The following is a 21,803-nucleotide window of genomic DNA, read 5'->3' as shown; positions in this document are numbered from 1 at the left end:
AGTTTCTGTGTTTCAAACAGTTTTTCTGTTTGTTTTTTTTTAAAGCAGTTTCATGAATTACAATCTTATCTAACTAGGTACTAGATAAGATTACTAGATGTAAAATATGAAAAGAGAAGTCCTACTTTGATTGAGGATAGGAGGGTAGAAGACAGCCATTCAGCTTCCTTATCTCCCCTTCTTTCCTTGCCTACAGACTTGCTGTTTTGGAGGATCTTGGGCATATGTTAGGGATCCTCCAAGGCCCTAAGAGAACTGTTTGAAAACCACTGTATTTTTCAATGACTTAGGTTTCTTTCAAACCGCTTGGTTATTCCATGACCCCACGATTGATCATCCTGCTAAATTTGGCTAATAATTGCTTGTCTGTATTCTAGAATTTAAGACTCTTAAATCTTGTATGTACAAAATTAGAAAGTTTGATTAAATTTGATGTGTTTTTTAAAATCGTGCATTTAAATCAGGGAAATAAGATACCATGGAAGCTAAACATTTTCTGTTTACTTGTCATTCTCCATTAGCTACAGGTCTTCCTATATGTAAACTTGCTTCAAGTACAACAAAGATTTCCTGCCTAAAAAAAAACAAAACAAATACCCCCCCCAAACAACAACAACAACAACAAAAACCTATCTAGTTGTGTGGGGCTATGACTCATGCCTGTAATCCTAGCTACTAAGGAGGCTGAGATTGTGGTTTGAAGCTAGCCCAGGCAGAAAAGTCCCCATGAGACTCTTATCTCCAATTACCCACTTAAAACCCAGAAGTGGAGCTGTGGTTCAAAGTGGTAGAACACTAACCTTGAACAGAAGAGCTCAAGGACAGCACCCAGGCCCTGAGTTCAAGCCTCACAACCGAGAAAAACAAACAAACCAAATACTAGACTTAACAGATGCCATATAGTTTACACAAACTCATATACTAAAAAATACAATTAAGTAAACATGCTAATAGGAGGATACTTTTAGATAATATGACTAAGGGAAATTTAGGTATTTTTAACTTCTCCCTATTTTTATGAACTTTAAGCAACACACACAGAACTTCCATAGTCATAAAAAGTTATTAAAATTGAACACATTTTTATCTAAAAGTAATTAAGTTAATTAAAAAGATTATTAAGACAGCACAAAACTGAGATGAATAGTCTTAAAGAATAGCATTTTATTGACTTTGAACTAAATGAGCCAGTATGGTTATAAATTTTAAGGACCCACACATGAAGGAGAACCTTTTAGCCCTTCATATGATGAATCTGTCATATTCCTCCAGAGACAGAAGGTTAGTGATTAGAACTATGAAATGGAGCAACTACTCTACTGGCCATTCACATGGGAAACGATTCACTATTTTGGATACTAATATTTGGTTCCGAGTTGATGTTAAAATTGGTGATATGTTCAACTGAAGCCATCTAAGATTCTCAGTTTCCTGATTAATTGGTATCACTCCCGACACCTTCTTGTAAGAGCTAGAAGATTAGACACTGTCTTTTCTCTTGCTACAAAAAATGATGCTATTAAAATTACTTGATATATGTTATGTGATTCCAAGGTCAAAGTTGAGCCTGCAGAGCTCTCTGTGATAATCGTTAGCTCATACCTCGTTCTTTAACTTTTGCAAGGATCAAGGAGGGTGAAGAACAACTGAAAAAGCATGCTTTGATTTTTTGCCACTTTTTTCTCTATAAGGAATTCTAAGTTAATTAGTTTTTACCCACATTTTTTTCTCCCATCTTCAGTATCTGCCTGTCTCTTTAAAGAGTGATAGGAAGATAATGGATGGATGACTAGATGGGGGCAGACAGAAGTGGCTACAGTAGCCAGACAGATCTATATTCAGTTTATTATGTTTGATTTTCAGAGTTAATTGAGTGTCTTCTCTCTTCCTCTTCCTCGCGTTGCTGTAACTTCAAAGGAGAAAGATAAAGGCAAAGAAAGCCAGTTTTCAAGTTTGCTTTTCAAAGTTCCAAAGTTGCTCCAGGGTCTCAGTGGACATTGATTGAAAGATAGGACAAAGTTGGTTGATGTGTAGCTAGCTTTATTGTGGCCCCCTGAATGAGGGTCTTCTCTTTTCTTTTTTTCTTTCCTCCCCCTCCTCTTCCTCCTCCTTTTTCCTTCTTCCTTCCCTCCTCTTCCCTTTCTAACATAGGGCTTCAAGTTAAGTAGGCAAATACTCTACCACTGAAGTATTTTCCTCCCCAGCTCATATGTGAACATTTTGACAGATGAAAGAAGAGTTAGCTTGAAGCATCTCTCTGAGGAAACTAGCAACCAGGTTATAGTTTTCCATTGCCCTAAATTTAACTCCAAGCCTTGCATTTATGTACATAATGTATTACCTGCAAAATAGATATCGTTATACTATGGTTATGAACAAACTAAAGGCTGGAATAGGTGAATAAGTTATATCACAAAGCTTGCAAGAGTCAGAGCTAGAACTTGAATCATAACCTACAATGGTGTTGTTTTTATTTTCCCTACCTATGTGAATTGAATTATACCTACATTATATGTTATGTTTTGAGATTCTCTACAGTACTCACCCCCAACTCATAATACCAATGATTTACTTTATCTACAATAAATGTTAATAAAATGCTATTTTCTACTTTGAGTCATTTCTAATTTAGTATTGAAGGAAATAACGATTTACTTAATTCAGAGAATTTTTTTTGTGTTCTCATTGAAAAAGATACATCAAATTATTTGATTTCCTTTGGGTAAGCCTCATGATCTGTTCCTGGAGTTGCACTGAGAATGAGGTTATGGGGCAGAAGGTGCTCTTGAATATTGAGTAGTAGCAACACTCAGTGTTTTAAGACCTTATGTGACCTTGAATAAGAGACTGAAGTTCTTAGAATCTTGCTTTACTCCTTTCCATAAAGAGGTTGATAATACTTGTCTTGCATTTTTCTTTTTTTAATAAGTTTTCTATTGTGAAAATACTGTACAGAGGGGTTACAGTTACATGAGCAAGGTAATGAGTACATTTCTTATCAAGCATTGTTGCCTCCTCCTTTGTTTTTCCCCTACCATCCCTTCCCTCCCACCTCCTCAACTACACTCCCCCCCACCCCCCTAAATTGTAAAGTTTTGTTTTTGACATAGTGTCTTGTGTCTTGTACATCTCATTGTTGCAATGGGTCCACCTGTATCCCTATGTAAACAATTTGTTTTTTCCCTTCCCCTCCCCAAATTATACCAACATCAAACACAGTGAGAACAGGGCTTATACCATGGGGGATGGGCATACAAAGCAATAAAAAAAAATCATATGGTACTTGTCTTGCATTTTTCATAAAGCTGTTTCTAGGATCCCAAATAGTCACTGGTAGAGCCTGATTATATATGAAGCATGATTTATGGTAGGTACCAGAATTTCCAGCCAAGACGTGGTCCACATGGCTTCTCTCCTAGGAATGAAAGTATATTAGTTGGCTTCTTGCTACTTGGAAAAAAATTACTGGTGATAATCAGATTAAAAGGAGAAAGGATTTGTTTTGGTTCACAGTTTTAGAGGTTTCAGTCCCTGGTAGGTTGGCCCTGTTGTTTTAGGTCCTACAATGAGGCAGAACAAAACATTTGTGGACAAAGGTGATAGGGCAGAGTTACTCACCTCATGGCAGCCAGGATGCAAAACAAGAGAAGAAAGAGCTGGAGTCCCACGCATCTACCTTCCTTTTGCTAGGCTCCATCTCCTAGGATTTTCAGCTCTCCCAGTGGCAACATAGGTTGGCATCTCAGCCTTCAGCACATAGAAGACAATTAGTTCATGAGTGGAGAAAGCTTGGCTGTTTTTGCTCTCTTTCTTTTTCTTTAATTTTTTTTAATTGTCAAGGTGATATACAGAGGGGTTTCAGTTATATAAGTGAGGTAATGAGTATATTTCTTGCCAACCTTGTTACCCCTTCCCTCAGCTTTCCCTCCCCCCACCCCTCCCGAAGTTGTACAGATCATTTCCAACGTATTATCTTGTGTATATTGCTGTTGCATTGGTTTCCCCCTTGTCCTTTGTCTCACCGTTCTGTTGTTCCCTTCCCTAATTCAAATAAACATATATACAATACCAGGGTCACAAAATCAAATACAGTAACAACAGACGATATACCATAGGGGTAAGAACATATGAAAGAAACAAAAAAAATCACATAGTACATTAAAAACAACACCAACATAGAGCTCCCCTATGACCAACACAGCAATCCCACATCTGGGCATTTACCCAAATGACCACAAACAAGGCCATACTAAAGCTACCAGCACATCCATGTTTATCACAGCATTATTCACCATAGCTAAGAAATGAAACCAACCCAGATGCCCCTCAGTAGATGAATGGGTCAAGAAAATGTGATGTGATATGTATGTATACATACACATACACGTCTCACATTTTCTATGCTTCCATAAAAAAAAGACACCACCCCATTTGTGAAGAAATAGAAAGACTTAGAACAAAATCATATTAAGTGAAGTGAGCCAGACCCAAAGAAACATAGGTCCTCTGCTTTCCCTTATTTGCAATAACTAGTATATGTCTAGGATAGCTCAATAGCTATGTACCTGTGACCATATAAAATGATCCTGAGATGAATGAACTCCAAGACACGGACACAAGAGCTTTTTCTTTGTTGTTGTTTTTAATGTTCTATGTGATTTTTTTGTTTCTGTTTCTTTTTAACAGACTTGTCTTTCTGGTCACCTTTTGTATATACTGAATTTTATTGTCTAGCTCTGTCTCTGATTCAATCAGGGTTCCAGAAGAGCAGTGTCAGGACTGCTCGGGAACTGCTCCCCTACTGTCCTATGGTGGAGATGTTTATAATGTGGTCTTGAATGTGTCTTTGCTGGTGTAAATTGTTTGGTCTATTGAGAAAAAAAGTCATGTCAAATGTGCTATAGGTGCATTCCCTTGGCCATTTAATGACTAGGTGGTTTGGATAAAGTAGGAGGTTGCTAATTGATTTTAAAACCAAGCTCATGCAAGACCTTCTAAAGGAAAATGCTACTGATCTATTATAAGGACCTATTATGTGTCTGCCCAGGGCCACATACTCCCATGTAAGATTTCCCGTAAATAATTGAACAAATGGGATAGACAAGTAAATAAACTGAATAAAGAGCATGTCTCAAAATTCTCATCCAGTACATGATTGAGCCAAGGTTTGAACTCATATTTCTAACTCCAAGTGCAGAGATCTTTTGATATTCGGCATGGTGGATATTGATCCAGCTGAAATGAAATGAGTCCATGGTGTTGTAATTAATCATTAGTCATGAGTGAAACCTTTCCATTAATTCTGAAGTCTGAGGGGGGAGAAGAAAAGAGATTAGTGAATATAATGGTTGGAAACATTTTAATAAACACAACATATTTTTCTTTTTATAATTCTTGTTCTTACAAGGACAGAGAAGCCTGTGTAAATAAGGTTTTTGGAACACAGCCAGGTGCATTTGGTTCTCTATTGTTTCTGGCTGTTTCTCTCCACAGTGGAAGAGTTGGGTGGTTGCACAGAGAACAAGGCCTGTACAGTCTAAAATATTTACCATGAGCTGGGAAGGTGGCTCAGTGGTAGAGTGCTTGCCTTGCATGCATGAGGCCCTGGGTTCAATTCCTCAGCACCACATAAGCAAAAAGAAAAAAGCCAGAAGTGGCGCTGTGGCTCAAGTGGTAAAGCACTAGCCTTGAGCTGGAGAGCTGAGGGACAGCGCCCAGGCCCAGAGATCAGGCCCCACAACTGGACCAAAAATAAAATAAAATAAAATAAAATAAAATAAAATAAAATATTTACTATTCTACCATTTTCAGAAAGGTTTTCCTGACCCCTGATATAGAGAACTTAAGGTATAGAGAAGTATAAAAGAAAGGAAGTGATCAACTTAGAAATAACTCCTACTACATTGTTGTTGGTATACTCTTAATTATTCTTCTCTGGTTATTTTGGAAAATGTAGTTTTAATGATGGAATAATATTCTTTATCAACAAACCAGTTTAATTGATTTTTTTCTACAGTGTTATGTTTTTTATTTGTATTTTTTCTATTATAAGTAATACCGTTTTATACTGAGCTATACTGTGCTACATTTCTCTTTTTGCTTGCCTCTTTGGCATCAAGTCATAGTAATGAGATTACAATATTAAATGGTATGCAAATCTTTAAGAACCCCCTCTTTTTTTCAATGCTGGGAGTAGGACTTGAACTCTGGGCCTCACTTTTTTGCTTGGCTTTTTCATTTAAGGGAAGTGACTTCCAGCATTTTGCTAGTTAACTGGAGATAAAAGTCTCATGGACATTTCTCCTTGGGCTGGCTTCAGTCTTCAGTCCTCAGATCTCAGCCTCTAAGTAGCTAGGATTACAGGTGTGAACCACCAGCAGCCACAGTGAGTGATCCTTGATATATATTGACTGTGGCCTTCCAGGGAGGTTACACCAGTTCACCATGAACTACCAGCAACATATATCTGAGCCAATAATGCCCCATCAATATTGAAGACTATGATTTTAATTCTTAAACCTTTTATTTGTAGCATGGAATTTCTCTCTTTTCATGTATGGTTCTATGAAATGTTTGTACCTTAGGTTTATTTTCTCTTGAGGATTTGAATTTTACCCTTGTTACTTTGATGGCCTTTAAAAAATCAATTTATCATTATAATAAATATAATAATCAATTTTTCTATCTTTAGATTATGATAATTATCATCATTTTTGGTATCATAAATTTTGGTATCATAAATACATATTGTATCAAACATTTTTCTCTTTGTTTCAGTTTTGTTTATGGATTTTTTAAGAGGCAGAACTATTTTTCTGTAACAAGAATGGATTCTTTTATGGTTCCTTGAGTTGCTTCCCCTGTGTTCAAAGTGACATTTATAGTTCAGAGGAGAAATATTTACTTGTACTTTCTTATTTTTTTTTAATTTAACTTGTAAGTTTTTGTAAAATCAACTTCTTGTGTGACATACTAAACTGAGTTCCTTTTTGTTTTTCAAGCTGCAAACATTCACAGAGGCAGTCATTCTTCCTACCCCTCACTTGTTTGTAAAGCTTCCTCTGTTTTGTAAGCTATTACATAAATGAGATTCTTATCTTCGCCCAATTAATCTTTCATTGGTGCTTGTACCAGTATTATACTGTTTTAGTTATGAAAGCATTATAGCATTATAGTCCTCCTTCATTATTTATTTTTGTGCATTTGGCTTTTACAGCTTAGGTGTTTGGTAGTTTTTTTGTTGTTGTTGTTTTTAATCAGCATGATAAAGTGTTGTTAAACTGTGTCCCACAATCCTAATGTGACCTACCACTTACCACTTGTTTTCTTTTTAATAAAAAAGTGCAGGGGATCACTGATTTGTCTACCAATTGCTCATTGTATCATTTGTACCACACTGGCAAAGGTGGGTAAGTTTGAAAGAGATTGTACAGGCTACAAAGCTTAAAATATTTAGTAAATTACACTTTATAGACAGTTTGCTGAGTCCTGTTCTGGAAGGTTTGGGATAGGAATTCAAGTAGACAGAAAGTCAGTATTACAATGTCTAGGCCCTACTTCTTAGGATAGACCACAGATCTCAAGTGTTACTTTGGCTACTGTTTCTTACCCTTTCCCTTTCTACCTATCTCTTAGCAGGGAGGAAGTCAGGTTGGAGTTAACATTTCCTTGTCTGCATTAGTTATATTGTCATTTGACAGCAAGCATTTCTGCCCAGTCTGACTTCACTTTACAACCACGAAACTTTCTTTGGGGAGTGGTCAGTATACAGCCTAAACAATATGCAAGGTTAACCTAAACAGAGTAAACACTGCCATGTAAAGCTATATTGCTTGAAAAAATAAATCCCTTCAGAGTTGGTTAAGTGAGTATTTTAGATGTGTTGTGTTGGTTTTTGAGGATCTCATCGCTCTTTCTGCCCATCAACCCACAGTTACAGAAGTTGGCCATGCGTTGGGATAGCAGAGACCTAGAGATAGACCTGAAGATAGGGACGTCTTTGATGGGAAGACCAGGAAGTAGATAGGGCAACAGGGGTTACTAAGAAGGTAATGCTTTCTGTGTGAGCACTTCTGAAAGAGCCTTCTTGAACTCTCTCTGAGACAGGTGTGCTATGTGCTCAGGGTGCGTATGAAGAAAACTGAAGTGGAGCTTTTATAGATTTTTTTTTCTTCAAGAATTGAATATCCCTATCTTCACAAGGACAGACCATATCCCACAGAGAACACACGGGCCTCTGTAGGGTTGTTTATTTCTATGACAGTTTTGAAACTCTGGCAGATCTCAGTGGGGAGGCACTAGCCTTTTCTTTGTGTGGTCTGGGATGGGTTTTTATGGACCCAGCAGGGTGCTATGCAGATTGTTATAGCTGGGCATAGTTGCCTGAGCAGTAGGCAGGAACACCTAAAAATTTGACCATGTGCAAGCTAGACTGTGTACTGGCCACATGAATAAGAGGAAGAAAATAGAAAAGCAAAAAGTGATTTAAAAAATCATGCATATTTTCTGGTGTAGTAAGAATGAGGTAAAGAAATATGTATCGGTTGTAGGGCAAATTAACAAGGAACTAGTTTCCCAGTAAGTTAGCATGAAGAATAAATGAATGTTATTTGTCATTTCTTCAACCTTCAACAGTTAGTTCCTTCCTTCAATGATTGATTAAATAGGGACATGACAGCTACTCTGTTGGAGAGACCCATGAGACAGGGAAGCCAAGGGAAGGAAAGAGTGAATGTGAGAAAGCAAGAAAGAGGAGCCAATGAGAAAGGAACTAAGACCAAATGTGTTTCCAGGTGCTCTTGGCTCACAACTACAATCCTAGCTACTGGGGAGGCTGAGATCTAAGGATCAAGGTTTGGAGCAAGCCAAGACAGGCAAATCAAAAACTCTTATTTTCAACTAACCACTGAAAAGCCAGAGTGGAGGCATGACTCAAGTAATAACGTGCTAGTAAGTTGTAAAGCTGAGTAGAAGGACAAAGCCCCAAAGTTTAACCCCTGTTTAATATAACCCCAGTTCAACACACACACACAGAGACACAGACACACACAGACACACACAGACACATACACACACACACACCTTTTGGGTTGTGAAGATTCACAAATTAGAAATAATAGTTGATGATAAATTTTCCAGAGAAGTTGGGTCTTAGAAGAAATCACTAGCTGTGCCTTGCTCTCAGATATGTCAAGATATGTAACAGAGAGTAGGGATGGTTTTCTCTTCAAGACTGCTGTACAGATGTTAATATATGAGGACTGCCATTGCTGGATGCCAGTGCTCAGGGCAGTATGTGTATTCTTAACTCTGCCAACATTATTATAATGCAAACCACCCTCATCATATCTCACAGCCCTGAGAGCTGATCAGTGTTCACAGATAACAATCTCCATGCCACTCAGTCAGGAAATCCATTCTGAGGTAGTTCTGATACGGTGGAATTGCTGAATTCTTCAGTCTTGAAGGAAACATAAACTCCTGAGTAGTGGTGACAACTGCAGGATCAGAAAACTTGGATTTTCATCTTTGCTGTTCTGTGTCCTGGGAAGGCTGATTAAACCTTTTGAGCCTAAATGACTGTGATCAAAGGATCTTTTTGGAATTTGATTAAATGAGAGGATACAAGTACTTAAGTGTGGGTGTGGGTGCCATCCATTAGCTTTTCCACTCAAGGCTAGCACTCTACCTTTTGAGTTAGAGCTCCACTTCCAGACTTTTTGCTGCTTAATTAGGAAATGAGTCCTACAGACTGTTTTGCTCATGCTAGCTCATGCTCAGCCTGCTGAATAGCTAGGATCACTGGCTTGAGCCAACAGTACCTGCCTTATTTATTATTATTGTTGTTGTTATCCTTTGTATTATCTATCATTATTATCATGTCATAGTCTCTATTTTACAAATGAGGCACAATCTAAAGCAAGCAGTCAGGTATGTATTGGATGAGCAGATTGGTGAAGAATGAGGCTAAATATTAAAGTGATTTTACTTACCGCAAGAATAATTGTTAGTCCTAAAGTAAGTGAGAGGAAGAAGAGATGAACTTTATCTTCTGAAATCTGAGGAATGATGATGAGTTAGAAAAAAAGAAGTTCTGATTCCTGAGCCAAGATTCATCTATCCTTTGGAGAAGCAGAAACACCATTTTTCAATGTAAATGGGAAAGGCCCATGACAAGGAATCCTAAAGAAAAGCCCCAAGAACCAAAATAATGCTGAAATATACAGGAACTATTCATTTTTAAAAATTAAGCTTCGAAGGAGTGACATTGTTCAAAAAGAAATGTATACATTACCTGACATATAACTATAACCCTCTGTTGCATCAGCTTTACAATAACATACAAAAATAATTAAAAAATAACTTTTTATCTTTCCATAATTATAAATATAATAGCTAATAATTATAAGAAGTAATAAATATATATGACATTATTTAATTTATAATATATTTATATATGATATAATTGTATATATTATCAAATATATCATTATAATATGTTGCAGATGTAAGAAGTAATACAGAGCTACTGATTTACCCTTTATGCAATTTTCTCCTTAGCAACACCTAGCAAAACCATGGTAAAAATGTCATAACTAGGATTTTTATATTACTTTAGTTGGTTTACTGAAGAATTCTGTCACAAGATTCTTGCAAGCTGCCCTTTCCTAGCCACACACACACTTTACATGCCCTTCAAAAACCCTGGCTAGTATCTAATCTTAGTGTTTAATATAGCAGCTAGGATTAAAGACCTGAGCCATTGTGCCCAACTTGAATTTTTAAAAAATTCTATTAGAATGTATTAGTTGTTTAAGGGTTTTGTGATGACATTTCCATACATGCATAAAAATACTTTGATGTACAGACTCATTGCCTTCTATTACTCTCCCTTATTCCCTTACTTTTCTTAAAACAATTCCAGTGGATTTCATTGTTATATTTTCATACATGTATATAAAGTATTTATACTCCTCCACCCTCTCTCTTCCCTATGCCCTCCCACTGGTATCTCATCCCTCAACAGAGCTCATTTTACTTTCCAGTTACTCACTGGGAAGTAAAATGGGTGTTTTAGTATAGTAACTGTACAAAGAAGTTTCACTGTGGTGTTTCACACATGCATAATTATTTTCTGAATGGGATTCCAATCTGTCAGGTTTTGCCAGATTTTACCAGTTTCTCCAGAACCTAGTTGGAGATATATAACACAAAAAGAAAACTGAAGGTTGTGTTTATCTTTGAGTCTCAAAGTCCCTAGATAGTCTATCTTCTGTTTGCGTTTCAGAATCTTCTTGTTTGTTAGTTAGATAGATTAGCTAGCTAGCTAGATAGATAGATGGATAGATGGATGGATGGATGGATGGATGGATGGATGGATGGATAGATAGATAGATAGATAGATAGATAGATAGATAGATAGATAGATAGATAGATAGATAGACGTTCTGGTTGTGCTTAATAGAACAAGAACCACTATGTCTCTTCATCTTCTCTGAAGTGGGAATCTGTATACTTATTTTGAAAAACAGCAAAGAGATTTAAAAAACTGGGTAGTACATAGCCAATTATAGGCATCCATGTAGTGGAGATTCTCCAGGAGTCATCCAGGATTCTGGATTCTCCTTAAGGCTCTGAGGCTCCCTAGATAGGAATTTTCCATCACTCTGTCTTATTGCTTTGAATAGTTGTGAACTTTCCTTCTATTTTCACTTATTTTTATTTATTTTCCTTTTTTTTTGCCAGTCCTGGGGCTTCTGGGTCTGGGCACTGTCTCTGAGCCTCTTCTGCTCAAGGCTAGTGCTCTACCATTTGAGCCATAGCACCACTGTGAGCCTTTTCGGAGTAGTTTATTGGAGTCTCATGGACTTTCCTGCCTGGTCTGGCTTTGAACTAGCCTCAGATCTCAGCCTCCTGAGAGGCTGTGTTTTCACTTATTTCAATACTAGCTTTTAACCATGTTGATTTCTCCACTGCTTCCTTGTAAAGCAGGCTTATCTAGACCTTAATAACTAGTTGTTATTTAACTATTTTTCACAGTAATTTGCATTTGCCATCTACTTTGGCCATTTCCCAGTCTGCTGAATCCTTAAAAGTCCATATTACTGGGGCTGGGAAGGTGGCTCAGAGGTAGAGTGCTTGCCTTGCATACCTGAGGCCCTGGGTTTGATTCCTCAGCACCACATAAGCAGAAAAGGCCGAAAGTGGCGCTATGGCTCAAGTGATAGAGCACTAGCCTTGAGCTGAAGAGCTGAGGGACAGCGCCCAGGCCCAGAATTCAGCCCCCATGACCGACCAAAAAAAAAAAAAAGTCCATACTACTGTTGTGGCATGTAATTGTACCTGTTACCTCTTACTGCTGAGTTTCTTTGTGGAATGGTTCCAGAACATGGCATGAATAGTTTCAGAGATAAACTAGAATTAGACTGGGAGAGTGAGGGAAGGGAAGACACTGGATGAAAGGAAATGTATTCATTACCTGACTCATGTAATTATAATCCCTCTGTTCCCCACCTTTATAATAACAATAAATAATAATTAAAAATAATAAATAAAGTCCTAGAATTGGGTAGAACTCAGAGGGGTTTTGTGGGACTGTTCATTTATACAGCATTCATTGATATTTAACTTTCAAGTGAGAGGAACAGAAAAGAAAATAGCCAATTGGCTCAAGTGGTAGAGTGCTAGCCTTGAGCTGAAGAGCTGAGGGACAGTGCCCAGGCCCAGAGTTCAGGCCCCACGACCGGACCCTCCCCCCCAAAAAAAAATAGCCAATTGGCTCTTTTGAGGCTTTGTTCTTTTCCTATTCCCTCCTCTCCATTTTGAGTATTCATAGATTGATGACTTAGAAGAAAATTTACCTTTTTGCCTAGGAATATTGGAAGGGAAGCCATGGTATAAAAATGTAGGTTTTTTTTTTTTATCTTTTTAAAGAGAAATTTGTCTCGGAGACAGAAAAAGAAATAGCAATCGCCTATTATGACTTGACCTTGGAGCCAAGAAGTGCTAGTTATTCCTTCCATTTATTCCCTGATACAGTTGGCAAAAGGCAGAAAGATTCATTTGAAAATTTCAGTGACTGCTAAACAAAATTTGACCTATCTTTCTTCCATGGGTTGGTTGGTTGTTGGTACTATCTCTGGAATTTCAGCCCACCGTACACATCATCAGTTTGTCTTCTGCTTTCTGAGAACTTTTTACAGAAACCTTATGTGGTGGCCCATTTATTAATCCCAATATGTTTATTTTGTTTCCTGGGGTTAGAAAAATTCAAAAAGGTCCTGGAGAAAGACCTCCAAAAAATTGGATTCCAGTGAACTGTAATGATATTTATGGAGTACTTCTCATTCCCTGGACTTATGCATGATGCTTTACAAGCATCATATAGTTAGAGCTCACAATTCCCTGAATTGTACGTTTCACCTGTCACTGTCTTCGAAGTACAGACGTTCTCTCTGTTGTGCTTAGGAAAATCATCTATACTCAGCCTTTTTTGTATTTTTCTTCTTTTTCTTTTTGTAATTAGGGCAGTCTGTATTCATGTGTGCTGCTGTAAAAACCTTACTTGAGATTGGGTGGTTCATTTACTTACTTGTGGTGCTAGGGATTCAATCCAGGGCCTCACTTGTGCTCTGGCAAGTTCTCCACCACTGAGCTATACCTATAGCTAAACACCCCTTATTCCCCCAGATAAGTTATAAAATAGTAACGTATTTCTCACAGTTGCAGAGGCTGGGAAATCCTGGAGCAAGATATCAGCCAATTCCTTGTTTGAGGATATCCCATTCCCCTGCTTTAAGATGTGAATGTGCTATGTCCTCACTGAGAAGGAGGAAGAAAAGGAAGGGTATAACCTCATTCTTCTAGCGCTCTTATAAGACCCTCATCCACCCATAAAGGTGGGACCTTCATGACTTCACCATTTCCCAAAAGATTCCACCTTGTAGCCCCACCAGGATATATAGGATATATAAACTTCCAGCCTACATTTTTTGAGGGGACACAAACATTCAAGCAACGGCAAGTTGTTATGTCTCTTAGCTTGCACAAATATCCTGTTCTGGCCATTGTACTACTTTTCAACTTGTTGAAGCTAACTGGCCCACATGAGGATTAAGTCCATCACTCATACTTAACTTCTTGATCTAAGCAGCTGAACGAATCAACACAGTCCAGAAGGTGATACACAAAAGGGCAACACATTCATCATTTTATAGGTAAATTAGTTTACAAAATATTTTAGGATCTCAACCAGATAAAAGCAGTAGATTACAGAGCCTGGAAGTTTTGCTGAATTCCAAGGACATAGTACTTTGAGGGAGCTACACCCCCCCTCCCCCCGCTTTAAAATAGTGATTGTGTCTCCATGCACATAAACAGTGATGAACCACTGCATGGACAAAGAACTGATCTGAATGGAGTGGCTTACGTTATCCATTGTGTGCTATGCACCACTAACCTGCTTGTAATCAATGCATACTTTGTTTGATAAGATGGGGGATATGCTACTTTCATCTGCCCTGAAGATATTGTATTAATTAGTTAACATCTATGAAGAAAAGGTTTGTAAGCAAAACAGGTTTCCATTTGATAGCAATAAAGATCTGTATTAAGAAAAATCACAATAAGCAATTGCTTTGAGTTAACAAAAATCACATCCAAGAGCATTCAGAAGTGAGAACAGTAATTTATTCATTTAATTAATGGATCTATTTTATGGAACACACCATTGTTCTTAGGATATTTGTATTTATGTGAGTTATAATAAAGCAGCTACTACTCAGGTCCTTAAAAGCATTTGTGTGTGTGTGTGTGTGTGTGTGTGTGTGTGTGTGTGTGTGTGTGTGTGTGTGTGTGTGTGTGTGTGTGTGTGTGTGTGTGTGTGTGTGTGTGTGTGTGTGTGTGTGTGTGTGTGTGTGTGTATGCTGGTATTGGAGCTTGAACCGGGGGCCTAGGTGCTGTCCCTTAGCTCAAGGCTGGCACCTTACCACTTGAACCACACCTCTACTTTTGTCTTTTTTGGTGGTTAATTGGAAATAAAAGTCTCACTGACTTTTCTACCCCGATTGCCCATGATCTGCAGAACTCAGGCTCTTTTGTAGCTAGGATTATAGGCATGAGCCACTGGCACCTGGCTTTGCCATTCACACTTATAAAATATTTGGTTATTTCTTCTGAGATTGTGAGCATCTGAGTATAATCCTTAGCAGATCCTTTTATAGAGCAGAGGGACAAAGTGAAGGCCATTCATACAAAAACAGTCACCAGTTTCAAACATTGCAGGTATAAATGATTTGGAGTTAATGGTTAACACCTAGTCTGCATGGTAGACCAGAGGGTTAGTCGCTTGTTCAGAAGTGATAGAGCTCTGGATGACAATCCTGAAACCATCTTTAATATCATATGACCTTTGGTGCTTTACTTCTTGTCCCTAAAACTATGTCCTCTCATTTCTAAAATGGGGAGATTACCAATCGCGTATATCATATGAATTGTTGGACTACTGGATGACGTCAGGCATGCACGGTGCTATGAACTGTACCTGCCTAAAGGCTGCGTCTATTATTAATATTGCTGCACTATTAAGAAGCAATTAAAGTGATGCCTTTTCCCTGTGGGGCTTTATGAGTAATAATTGAGACTCTATTTATTAGACCACCCTACATATATCCTTCTACCCCCTCATTTATGCTACTCCTTGGGTGGCTCACTACCCCGAGGATAGGGTAAGGTATGGAGGGCTTCTGCGTTATGAATCTAGATTGAAGGGATTTAAAGCCCCCTGTAGTTATCGCAGAATATTCCAAACATTTGCATCTGTCTTCAAACTCACAACCAATCAGTAGGAAGAAGGGACTCAAGTGATTGCTATATAAAGGGGTGTTGGTTTTTGCCCTGCCTCCTCTTCTCCTTGTTACAAGAGCTTCAAACTGTCCTCTCCAAGCATGCATTGGGAATTGGGATCACAGTAGTTATTTAAAGCTTGTGGCTAACAGGGGAGTAGTTACCCCTTTCCCCTCCACCAGTATTTCCCAGAACAGAGCCTGAATTCTGGGAATCGTGGGTCCATGTGACTTCCCGAGTCAGTGATTCACACTCAGAAAGGAGATAAGTTGGGCATGACACCGTCTGCCAGTTCTAGTGAATCCCTTGGGAAGAGGCTGAGTCTTTTCTGCTGCCTGAAGCTTCCAGTGTGTACACACACACACACACACACACACACACACACACACACACACACACACACACACACACACACACCACACCACACACCACACACACACACACACACACACACCACACACACACACCACACACCACACACAGACACACACCACCCTGTGTCCTGGGCCCCAGGTGTGGGCAGGTTTCTAATCGCCAGTGTTGCTCTAAGATCTGAAGGGTGAGAGAGAAGAGTTGCAAAATCACGCACACTGAGGGCGGTGTTAGCAAAGCAGTTTCCTGCACACTGTGGTAGGTGTTAGTGAGATTATCAATTGCTTCGGGAGAGACAGAGGACTGGAGGGCTTTGGGAATGTGTGTGTGTGTGTGTGTGTGTGTGTGTGTGTGTGTGTGTGTGTGTGGCTCTGGGGGTGGAGGGGGATGGGGGGAGTCCATTTCTTTGCTGGTTGTTTCCCCTGAGGTTGTGCTTTTCCAAGGATCTACATGCTGCACTTCCATTTCTGCAGTGAATTTCACTGGCGCTCTCAGCAGGTAAGTCCCTTTCAGCTCACCTTTAAGAGGAGATCCTTGAGCTGTGGTGGGGTGGACTCTGCCCCATTCTCCTCACATTGGGCTTGTGTTGTTCGCGCTAAAGTGATGTGTTGGAAGCTTTCATGTGGGGCAGGGGTTTGAGGCTGCCAGAAGAGCTATGCAGCCCTGAAAGAAGAAGGAAGGAGTGGGGAAGGCTGGGGGGGGAGGGGGTCACCAAAACAAGGACTCAGGCATTTTCTTTCTAACAAATCTTCCATTTTTTTTCTTAGAAATGTTGCCTCCAGGCTGGTTGGTGCCTGGCACCAGCACAGGGTCTTTGGCATGAGTCATAGCTGTGATGTTTCTCTGTTCCTCTTTTTTTTTTTTTTTTTTCCTTCCTGGTTACCGCTGCATGAGAGAGATCAGGCAGACAGAACCAGGGTTGCACGTTGTCAATACAGGCTGCAGAAGTCAATAAGCAGCCAGACAGGGAGTGAAATTGGAGGAGGCAGCTATAGATTTCTTAGGTTATTTCTTGTGAGTTTTTCAGAACTTGTGTGATTCGGGCTTGTCAGATACTATTTTGAGCCGGGCTAAGACAAACACATTCCCATAGTGTACCAGATGTTGTCTGCAGCCTCCCAATTTCCAGAGACACCTAGGTTGGTCTAGGAAGGGACAGGAATGAGAGAATTGGGGCAATTGACTATTGGGGCAAGTGACTGTTATACAGCTCTAGAGTTTGGTAGAAATCATAATGTAATCATGAGATGTTTCTTAGTATGGTAGTAATTGGCTTGAGACCAGGTGGTTACGTTTTATTCAATTCAGTACTTAGAGTGTGTACTCGGTAAATGGGTGTTGACTAAATATTCGTAACCAAAAATGTGTACTTTGTGGGTAAACTCAGATTGTTATCCTGGGTGGGTTCTACTTAGAATGATAAGTGAATCTCATCCTGGTTGGTGGGTAATTGTGAAGAAGAGATCAATAGTATTAATAATCTCAAGTAGACTTTGACGGGTACATACATTCAACCTGCCTTTCCTTCCTTGCCTTCCTTTCTGGGCCCATCTCTCTCCTCCCTCTAGTTGTTAACCATCTGGTTCCAGAAGAGTTTCAGGCTGCTCCCAAGACTTCATGGAAATTAGCACCCTTAGGAATAGAATGACAAAAAGATGTAACATGCACCCAACAGTTGATCTTGTGTCGTTCACAATTGAAATCACTAATTTTAATTGAAGCATTTGTTTTAACCCCTTCATATACATCCCAAATGAAAGATAGCAAAAGCCAAGTAGCAGCCACACATGTGATGGAATAATATGCAGAGGGGTGGCTGGACGTTTTGCTTTTGGAAACTACTAAAGAAGATCATTGGATGATCTTCTCTATTCTTTACACTGGACTGCTTTGCTTGTTTGTAGCTGTATAATGCTTAGTTTTTCTTCCCCTATTTGAACCTGAAGCTGGAAGATCTCAGAGAGAATGGTCTCCCTTTTCATCTTGCCTAATAAAGTATTCTATTATTTTCTCAGATACTAAAATATTCTGTTATTACAGAGTGTTTTTCTCTGGCTGTAGTTTACACACAAACTACACAGGCTTCTTGGAGGTAGAATTTGCCTTTCTAGAGGGTACTGGGGGAAAGGAGTAGGAGATTCTAGGTACCTGATGAACTCCTGAAACTCTGAGGCCAGCTGGGAGTCAAAAGGACTGTGGACAGACGCTTTGCATGCATGAATAGACTCAACTAATATTCTCCAGCTCTGAAGGGAGCTAGGGCAAGGCCACATTCACTCAATTCACACAAAAAAATATTGGCTTAAAAGTCCACTGTGTAAGGCATAGCATCCTGGGAGAATCAAATGTAAGACTCTCCTTTCCCATAGGAGTCTACTTACCACATAGCAAGTGCTGTTACATTGTCTTGTTTATTTTTCTTGGGAGGCGAAGGAATTTTATCCCACGTCACAAATGAGGAAACTGAGACTCATGCATCTTATACACCCTGCCTAAGATTGTATACCTAGTGCATGATCAAAGCTGTTTACTTAAACTGCATTGTACATATCTAAGGGAAGACACATTCAAAAAAAGGTTCTCAAAGATAGTAGCTGCTAACAGTGGTAAGATTATCTTAGTGAAGGTTCCTATAGAGGAGCAGACATTAAACTGAACCTCTCCAAAGTAGTAACAGGCGATAAAAATTCCCAGCCTGAAGTGATCTTGCCTCAGATAGAATTATTTTTACAGTGAGCTTTGTTATTCTAGCAGAGACATACAGGGGTGTGCTTTGCAGGGCCATGCCTGCCTATGTTTGAGCTAAATTAGATGTAGCAGGTCCATAAGGCTGCCGAAGATGGTTGATGGAATTACAGCCAGGATTTGAGAGGCATTGGGAGTCCTGAGCATTGACCCTTTGAGTTCCACAATGAAATCATTACTGTGCTTTCTTCTACTGGGGTTCTATTCCTCTATGAATAATAGTATATCATACTCAGTCACAGTTGGGAATCAAGGTAGCCTCTCTCTTTACTGCCTTTTTTTGTGCTGAGAATTGAATTCTGGGCCTAGAACTTTGCTAATCAATAACCATAGACTTGAGTCATGCTCCAGATCATTTTGCTTTCGGTTTGTTTTGCAGACTGTATCTCACATTAGTTTTGTCTTGCTGGCCTCCAATTGTGATCCTCCTAAACCTGCCTTCTGACTAGGTGGGATTACAGATGTATACCTCCACATCCAGTCCTTTGCCTCTTTTTTTTCTTTCCTGCTTCTTAGTCATTCTAGGCATCCTTTATACATCCTACCAGTCATCAAAATCCTTTTGGTTTAATGTCAACATTTCTTTTGAGCCACCTTGTTCATTTCCACTGTCCTAATGCTGCATTCTGCCTCATTGGACTCTTAACTATTGTTGCCTTGGTGAGCAGAGCATGGAAAAAGTACTCAACAGATGGTGATTGAATAAGTATAGTATGAGACAATGTCCTATGTGAATGTTTGTGAAGCAGGCCCCATGTTCCCAGCCCTCTTCTTTCTAATGAGATGGGCGTGGTTGGTATTTTTAGGAATGATTATGGGTGAAAATTAGGCCCTTTGCTTTCCAATTTAGCATGTGTCTGAAGTCACTTTATTTCTTTTTCGGGGGGGGGGGAGTATTTAACAAGTACATGGTAACCAACCCTATATGAAAGACAAACTTGTCTTCCCTACCACTCCCCTTCTTCTGAAAGGTCTCATTTTACCATCATTATTTTGCCAGCCTCTGGGAAACCTGATCTAAGCGTGTGTAATGCTAGCAGTGTCTTTTTAACAGCTTGGCAGGGAAGAGAGGCAATTGAATTACCTGTTTACACATCTGATCTCCCAAGCTTATGTCAGAACAAGGGGATAATAGAAGACATTGTTAACCCTGCTTTGAGAATAGTGAGTCCACATGGCAGAGAAATCCATCACATGAAGATGCTTGCTTTCATTGAGAGTGAATCTTTTTCTCTATCAGAACTTCTTCCCTCCCCTCATTTTCCTTGTAACCAATCTCCTTCTGCCGTATCTGTGCTCAGAGTGCTTTTCTTCTGGGAATACAGATACTTAGTCCACAGCTCACAACCCTCTGCCAGCCTGATAGCAGCTATGAGTGGAAACACAAGCCTGTTCCATCCCAGAGGTGCCACTGAGCAGCTGAATTTAGGTGTGATGGTTCTCGAAGCAAGAAAGAGGGGGAAGGGGGAGAATCCTGATGGCTTTTCTCCTCCTGTTTTCTGGAAAGATGAACAAACACTTGAAGTCAAAGATGTAAGTTGAGCTGAGGATGAAGGTGTCTGGTGGAGTAGGATGGGAACACTATCCTAGTTTGAGAGTCATTCCTGAAAGGCTTTCACTTAAATTGTTTACAGAAACCATCAAAGTGAGGATGGACTTAAGAATCTCTTCCTCCAACATATTAGAGCTTCATTCATAACATCAGGAGATTGATATACATAAATTGATGACATCTTTACAGAGTCCCTGCTAAGGTTCATTTAGCCAATAAGCATTTCTAGAGCTGGATATTGGGCTGGCAGCTACAAACACAAAAAGAGAAGTCATACTGTCTACTGAGAAGGAGTTCAGAGTCTGGATGAGAATGCCCATTCTAAGAAGAACAAGAACAGGAATTGCGATAGCCAGTGCCCATGGTGTCAGGCTCGGCTCTCTGTGCCTGCCATGGTTGAGTTGCTATGGTGTCACCACAGCCCTATCCTTATTTTACAGATGAAGACATGGGTATGAATGACCACCAAATGTCTTGCCTAAAGTTGCAGCGTTAATTACACAAGGGACCAGGAGGATAGAGAGATCTGAGTTGTGGGCTGTGGGCTATCTTGAGGGAGTTACAGAAAAATAAACAAAGGGAGCATATTCCAAGACATATATAACAAAATATCAAGAATAAGAGAAGTCATTTCACTAAGAGATCTGGAATACCGGAAGCAGTAAGATAAGTACCCTTAGACATCGATTCCTGTCTTTTGACAGGATTACTACAGAAGGCCAAACACTCAGCTTGGCCAAACACTCAGCCTATCTAAACATACAAATAGGGGTTGCTACCAGCATTATTCATTCTCCATGCGTCAAATCTCCTGCAGCAAGGCATGTTTCCTTCTGGGCTCTAGATTCCCACAAATAAAGTCTGATGGCTCCCGTCTGTAATCCTAGCCACTGAGAAGGCTGAAATCTGAGGATTGAGGTTTCAAAGTAGCTTGGGCAGGAAAGTCTGTGAGACTCTTATCACCAATGAAACCACCAAAAAAGCCAAGAGTGGAGCTGTTGGCTCAAAGTGGGAGGATGCCAGCCTTGAAAATTGTCTTAAGCCAAAAGGAAATGTAGAGGGTTCCTTAAGTAGAAGGTCTAGGAGCTGACTGGGTACAGCTTGATGCAGGGTTTCATGTAACATTAGCACCCTTAGGAATAGAACACCTCATGTTTTCACCTTTCAGGTTGGTTGTACTCCCTCTTTGTCCAGTGATTACGACATTGAGGTAACAGCTGCAGACCTCACATTATAGGTTGCTGTGAGTTTCCTTTCCGAGTAGTCATTGGCTCGACTTGGTCTTTTATCT

General features: G+C 39.5%; 1 protein-coding gene across 28 annotated transcripts in view; it reads left to right on the top strand.

The window, feature by feature from the left end:
* The window catches only part of Nrxn3 (neurexin 3), a 1,574,539-nt gene that overhangs the window by 216,905 nt on the left and 1,335,831 nt on the right, over nucleotides 1–21,803 (top strand). Inside the window, exon 1 of one of the 28 annotated variants that reach the window (XM_070028639.1) lies at nucleotides 16,422–16,473. The exons of the other annotated variants lie outside the window; for them this stretch is intronic. The gene's annotated coding sequence lies outside the window, so the exon portion shown is untranslated. Of the gene's footprint in view, nucleotides 1–16,421; nucleotides 16,474–21,803 lie in introns of those variants that run through there. 28 annotated transcript variants of the gene reach the window in all.

Source organism: Dipodomys merriami, unplaced genomic scaffold, assembly GCF_024711535.1.
Source record: "Dipodomys merriami isolate MVZ:Mamm:240054 unplaced genomic scaffold, mDipMer1.0.p SCAF_1, whole genome shotgun sequence".
In the NCBI taxonomy this organism is placed as follows: Eukaryota; Metazoa; Chordata; class Mammalia; order Rodentia; family Heteromyidae; genus Dipodomys; species Dipodomys merriami.
The sequence above is the reverse complement of the archived record's forward strand: the minus strand, read 5'-3'. Positions and strand labels throughout refer to the sequence as shown.